Here is a 7,397-nt window from a genome sequence, read left to right on the forward strand (position 1 = left end):
TACCAGTGGCATAGCACTGTTTTTAACATGTCTCATTTGCAGTGGTGTGTATGTACGTCGGTCTGTCAGTCTGTAGATCCAGCCCACAAAGAATTACTTAGGGTGTACATATCAGCACCAATGGTAGGGGAAGGGTGAAGCCAAGCTTAGATCATTAGGAATAAGATTTCAATCCAGATCCTATTTGGTAGCCTTCACTGAAATGTGCCTGCCTATGACAGGGCAACCCTGGAATGAATAAGGGGAAACTATGGGAGCAAGTGTCCCAAAGCATGAATGAAAAGGTGGCGGTGATGGAAGCTTTATACTGTGTTGTTTTTTTCCCCTCATGCCAAGAATTTTGCTATTCCTGTCAGATTTAGCCTATCGTGCATTGTTCTGTGTTTGTGATATTATCTGAAATGGAGCTTAACACACTCTCCAAAAATTATCAATTTCAGTTTGAAGATTTGATCTTTTCCAGACAGCCCTTTAAAAGTACCCAGAAGGACACATATGTGGAATAGAGTGATGTCAAAATATGAACATTTAACTCCACACTTTCCAAATGATCCTTCAGAGTTCGTTTGGTTTTCCCCTAGACAAAACCCATGGCAGATGGAGAATGGGGAAATCAAACATCCGTCACAGAATTCATCCTCCTGGGATTCAGGAATACCCCGGAGCTGCAGACCTTTCTCTTCCTGCTGTTTCTGGTGATCTACATTGTGACCATGGCCGGGAACATCCTCATTGTTGCACTAGTTGTGGCTGACCAGCATCTTCACACCCCCATGTACTTCTTCCTGGGGAACTTGTCCTGCTTGGAAACCTGCTACACCTCCACCATCCTGCCCAGGGTGTTGGCCAGTCTCCTGACCTGGGACAAAACCATTTCTTTCTATGCATGTGTCATACAATATTATATCTTTGGCTGCTTAGCAGCTACAGAATGTTATCTCCTAGCAACGATGTCTTATGATCGCTATTTAGCAATATGTAACCCCCTGCATTATACAATAATTATGCATGGCAGGTTATGCCTCCAGCTAGCAGCCGGGTTTTGGGTGAGTGGGTTACTGGCTAGTTCCATAGTAACTGGAATGATTTTACAATTAGCTTTCTGTGGCCCCAATTAAATTAACCATTTTTTTTGTGATTTCAACCCATTGCTGAACATATCCTGCAGTGACACCCGCCTTGTGGAACTTTCGGCTTCCACCCTGTCCTTTATATTCACCCTGCCCCCATTTCTACTCACTGTGAAATCCTATGTCTGCCTAATCTTTGCCATCCTGCAAATCCCTTCCACCACCGGGAGGCAGAAGGCGTTCTCCACCTGCTCCTCTCACCTCATTGTGGTGACCATTTTCTATTGGACCATCACTATTGTGTACGTGTTACCAAAAACTGATATACTGAGAGACCTTAACAAAGTGTTCTCTCTCCTGTACACTGTCCTGACCCCCCTGGTCAATCCCCTCATCTACAGCCTGAGAAACAAAGAGGTCAAGGAGGCCCTGAGGAAAGCTCTCAGTAAATTTATGAATTTCAGAAGAATTCGGGCCATCCAAGCTAATTTGTGTAAGATAAATCAAAATGGAGAGAATCTGGATCCAAGCGTAGCAGTCTGGGTTGCCCCTCTTGATGGGCTATTAACTCATGCCAGGGGAAAGGGAAGTGGTTCCACAGAACGATTTAATCAATAAACATAATGTCTTTGTTTGTGAATTCTCCGTGGGTGAATCTTGGTCAGAAATGGAAAAAACCCAAAGACCCAGTTTAATGAAAAGTCTCCTTATTTTGAGGTTGTTTCTATTTGGAGGGGATTGAAATCAGAGCCACTTTCTCATATTTTTAAATTCCATTTATTTAAATGTATATAGAAATCATTATGAAGTTGGTTACTGCTTTTTTAATTTACTAAACACCTGTGTATGTATATATATGAAGTTATGATTTTTAGTAAATGATAAATTTTAACAGCCACTTCTGTACTGGTATCTATCTAATCTATCTATTGATCCATCAATCAATCTGTGTGGATTTGTTTACTGAATATATGTTTCTTTCCCTTAAAATGTGGATAATTTTTAATAAGATTTAGTTTGGGAAAAAAAAAGTTCTTTTTTTCTATGAAAACAATTTTTACTCCAATTCTTTCACCAGCTGCATCCTTTAGCAGATCAGTTTTTTTCACATTTTATGATTACGAATATTCTATGGACAATCCCTGGGCTGACACTCATTTTCAGGTGACACATTGCTAATACTCAGTATGTAAAGTCCAGAATTTAAGTTGTTTTCATTTGGTGCATAACTCATATGGCACAGTTCTTCCCCTTCATTGGGTAAGTGTAAGGTTTAGACTACACTTTCTTTTCCTAGTATTACTTGATAGTCTGAATTCAGAGAATCCTTTTCCAGGACTGGGCTGCAAATATGCTCTAAGAAACCGTAGACTAGATTTACAAATGGACTTTTAGTCAACTAACTGTCATTCATCATAACTGGTAGCCCACTGGTAGCTCACCTGGGATGTTGGAGACCCCCATAGCTTCCGCCCCTCGTGGAGGTGGAGTAAATTATGCCAACAGGAGAGAGTTCTCCTGTTGGCATAGTGTGTGATCACCAGATGCACTACAGTGGTGTAGCCTGAGGCAAAGCAGGATTTTGCCTTACAGATCTGCACCCTCACTGGCCACCTGTGGGATACTTTGATATGGGACTGTTTCAGTCTCTCCTGTTGAGAGACTTATAATCATTTAATATCTATCTTTCTGCAGTTAATAAACTTGTTTTAATGTTTTATCTTACCAGTGAGTTTGACTAAAGTGCTTTGGGGAATCTTCTCAGATGACAAAGGCTCAGATGACCACTACTCTTTGACAAAGTGGCAAACTAAGCTTGGTTGCTTGTCACTAGCAAAGCATTGTGAGGGACAGCCCAGGCTGGAGTTCCAGGTTGCACCCTGGTAGTCCTGTCACATATGTTTCTTGCAAGAAGCCAGGGTGGGGTGAAGAGAAATGTCCTTGTGACTTTTAGCCCAGTGGATGGACCTCTCCCCTAGGATGTGGGAGACCCCCTCTTTAAGTCCCCCTCTGCCTGAGGGGAGAAAGGATTTGAACAGGGATCTGCTACCTCTCAGGTGAGTGTCGGAACGACTGGGCTGTGAGCTATTCTGACATGGAATACTCTCTGTCACTGCTACTGAAACTGTTCCACTAGGGCTGAATAACAAAAGGTCAAGGGAACAGGACTGTGGGCCACTCCCTTCCTAGCTAAGTGCTCTACCACCAGGCTATAGTGTCATTCTCATGCTTGTGCACTATCTCTCGGACCCAATGTCTCTTTAATTATTTATCCACAGTAGAACAGCTTCAATGAAAGAGAGGGAGGGACCCTCATATCAGAATATCTCATTGCCCAGTGGCTAGACCACATACCTGAGAGATTTCAGAGCCCCAGCGGGAAAGTCGACATTGCTATTTCTAATCCCCACAGTGCAAGCCCCACAAGCCCACGTCAGTTGGCCCAGGCTCTGAGACTCTCTGCCATGGGGATTTTTACTGCAGTGTAGACGTACCCACTGTGTCCTCGCCAGCACAGGAAACTGAGTTTGAGGGGATCTCTAAAAATGGGTCTCACACACACAGTATGTCAGCTGAGCTCTGACAGCTGAGGCTCATTCTGGGATTTAGTCAAAAGGATTTAGGCTCCTATGAGTTTAGTTTTCAAAATGTGACTTAGGATCCAAAGCAGAGCTGGGCAAATGACTGATTTTCTTTGTTGGGTGGCTGAATTGAAAAATCCAAAAAAAAAAAAATTGTTTTGGGTCAATTTCCAATTATTATTATTATTTTTTTCATTTCTGCATTTACTTTTTTTTTCACATTGTTTAGCTGAGTTGCATTTTTGGAATTTTGTTTTTAATCTTTTAAGAAACTAGCCTAGCAAAATTTTGAAAAGAAACACCATTTGGGAAAAAAAAGTTTAAATGTTTTCAGAGTAGCAGCCATGTTAGTCTGTATCCGTAAAAAGAACAGGAGTATTTGTGGCACCTTAGAGACTACAAATTTATTTGAGCATAAGCTTTCATGGGCTACAGCCCATTTCATCGGATGCATAGAATGGAACATATAATAAGAGTATATATATATATACAGAGAAGATGCCATACCAGCTCTAAGAAGTTAATTAATTAAGATGTCCTATTATCAGCAGAGGGGCATTGCTGGCACATGATGGCATATATCATGCCATCAGGGGCCCGTTCACCTGCACATCTACCAATGTGATACATACCATCATGTGCCAGCAATGCCCCTCTGCCATGTACATTGGCCAAATCGGACAGTCTCTAAGCAAAAGAATATATGGACACAAATCTGACATCAGGAATCATAACACTCTATAACCAACAGAGGGTCCTGTGGCACCTTTAAGACTAACAGATGTATTGGAGCATAAGCATATGCCCAAATATTTTCCTACCCTTCACCTTATTCTTCTAAAAGCTCTGCTCTAGGAATTATTTTGGGGGCAGTTCTCTGACTGGTGTTATCCCAGAGGTCAGACTGGATGATCACAGTAGTCCCTTCTGACCTTGGAATCGATGAAACTACACAGAAGAGCATAGCAGAAGGCATCTCAACTCAGCAAAAATGAATGTAGCTGGCAGCAAAGGGAGGATCCTGGAAGAGACTCAAATGTTTGGGGCATCCTTGAGCCAGAACAAACCTCACTTCCCCCTCCTGCATGACATTAAACAGAACCCTCATGGGCATGGGCATGCACATTAGGGGTCTGTCAATGTCATGCACACAATCTGTTCCACTTCATATTTATCACCCTGCTCAGCACTATGGCTGGATTCTCAACTGGGGTAAATCAGCACTGACATCAGTAGGCCTACTCTGATTTACATCAGTTGAGCATATGGCCCATGGACTCCAATGGTTACACCCATTCACACCAGCGGGGCATATGGCCCATGGACTCCAATGGTTACACCCATGGACACCAGCTGGGGATCTGGCCCCATTGGGTCAATGCAGTTAGATCAATTTACTTCAGAATAGCAAGCGGCAAGAATGGAAGTTCATCTCCTTAAGCGTAAGACTGAATTTGTTTGGAATAAATGTGGAGACAATTAGAACAAGGCACATGGGAGGCTGGGCTGATTGCAGTTTTAAACTCGAGCTATAAACATTTTCTTTTCTCTCTCTGACTCCCAAGGAGTGACACAGATTTACACCAGGTGGGAATCTGGCCAATTGTCTCCAAAGAAGCCAATGATTTAATCCATCTGGGGAGCTGGTCCTTTGTCTTCCCACTGAGATCACAACCTGGCCTATTATTTGTAATGAGGTTCTCTTCTTTTGCCAGTTAGTATCTGTATCACTGGCCCTGGGATGTTTGTGTGTGTGTGTGTGTGTGCTCTCCATTGAACATTCAAATAAATAAAGCCTACAATGCATCAGAAATATCCTGGGTACCTCTCATGGCTTCCTAATTGTTCACAGTAAATTGGAAAAAAGGGGATGGATGTTCAAAGGTGCCTAAATTAGAACTGGTTGAAAAATTTCCAAGAAAAGGATTTTCAGAAAATAAGGTTTTGTTAACAACACAACTTCTCCATCTGAAAGCGATTGTTTCAGGTCCTCTGCAAACTCAGGGAGATGTTGCTGCATTGGTCTGACTCAGGCAAGCTTCCCCTCTGAGGGTGATTGGTTAGGGCTCTCTGCAGACTCAGGGAGATGATATTCTGTTTGTTACTCTTAGTTCAACTTTTCCAGATTTCTACACAGTCATGTCATTCATGAATGTATTCACAAACACTGCACTGATTCCTAAATAATCATACAAAAGACATAACAGAATTCCCAAGGAATCAAAGCAATCTGAACTCTGGTATTTTAATAGTTAACATATTTATGAAGATGTTAAAACAAATCTGATCAGTTCTAACTTCTTAATTATGTGCTCAGGTTTTCAGCCTGTAAGTGATTGGAATGAGGATTGTTATTGTTCACAGAACATTGAAGAAGAAGAAGAAGAAGAAGAAGAAGAAGAAGAAATCTGGATATTTCAATGAAAATCTCCTCACTTCTGTTTTCAGTAACAATGGTTCCAAGATGCAAAATCCAGATCCAAAGTCTGGGGATATTCAAATGCAAGAAAATGTTTTGAGACCTTCCAGTAATCTGAATATTGGGTCTAACTCACTAGGGCTCTCCATCTATTGTGTGCACACCCTTAAAAGGCGTGGTTAAGCCATTTTTATTTTGTTGTAGTCTTCACTAAAAAGGTTAATAGTCACTACATACTCAACAGAATTAATAATAACAACAAGGGGGAAGGAACATAACCCCAAATAAGGAAAGAACAGGTTAAACAATATTTAGATGAGTTAAATGTACTCAAGTTGGCAGGGCCTGATTAAATCCATCCTAGGGTACTTATTAGCAATTTTCTTGAAGAATTCATGGAGGATGATTGAGGTCCCAGAGTACTGGAGAAGGGCAAAAATAGTATCTAGCTTTAAAAAAGGGGAACAAAGACGACCTGGAGAATTATAGTTAAGTCAACCTAACCTTGATATCTGGACAGACACTGGAACAAGAAATTATTAAATAATTTGCAAGCATCTAGGGGATAATAGGGTTATAACGAATAGCCAGCATAGATTTGTCAAGAACAGATCATGCCAAGCCAACCTAATTTCCTTCTTTGATAGGGTTACTGGCCTAGTGGATGGGAGGAAGCAGTAAACATAATATATGTTGATTTTAGTGAGACTTTTGATACAGTCCCACATGACATGCTCATAAGCAAACTTGGGAAGACATTACTGCAAGAGTAGTTATCAGTGGTTCACTGTAAAACTGGCAGGGTGTATCCAGTGGAATCTTGCAGGGGTCAGTCTTGGATCTGGTACTATTAAATATTTTCATTAATGACTTGAATAATGGACTGCAGAATATGCTTATAACATTTGCTGATAACACCAAGCTGGAAGGGTTTGCAAGCACTTTGGAGGACAGAATTACAATTCAAATTAGACCTTGGCAAATTAGACAATTGATCTGAAATCAACATAAGGAAATTGAATAAAGGAAGATGTAACATACTACACTTAGGAAGGAAAATCAAATGCACAAGTACAAAATGGGTAATAACTGACTAAGTGGTAGTACTAGTGAAAAGCAGCTGGAGGTTATAGTGACTGACAAATTGAATATGAGTCAACAATGTGATGAAAAGTCAAATATCTTTCTGATGTATGAACAGGAGTGTGGTATGTAAGACATGGGAGGTAATTGTCGGCTCTACTCAGCACTGGTGAGGCCTCAGTTGAAGTATTGTGTCCAGTTCTGGGTGCCACACTTTAGGAAAGATTTGGATAAACTGAGAGA

At 41.1% G+C, this 7,397-nt stretch overlaps 1 pseudogene; it reads left to right on the forward strand.

Moving 5' to 3' along the window:
• Window positions 1–590: 590 nt before the first annotated feature.
• Window positions 591–6,076, forward strand: LOC128845958 (olfactory receptor 10A7-like; annotated as a pseudogene).
• Window positions 6,077–7,397: the final 1,321 nt, after the last annotated feature.

The sequence above is a fragment of the Malaclemys terrapin genome, chromosome 12 (assembly GCF_027887155.1).
Source record: "Malaclemys terrapin pileata isolate rMalTer1 chromosome 12, rMalTer1.hap1, whole genome shotgun sequence".
NCBI lineage: Eukaryota > Metazoa > Chordata > Testudines > Emydidae > Malaclemys > Malaclemys terrapin.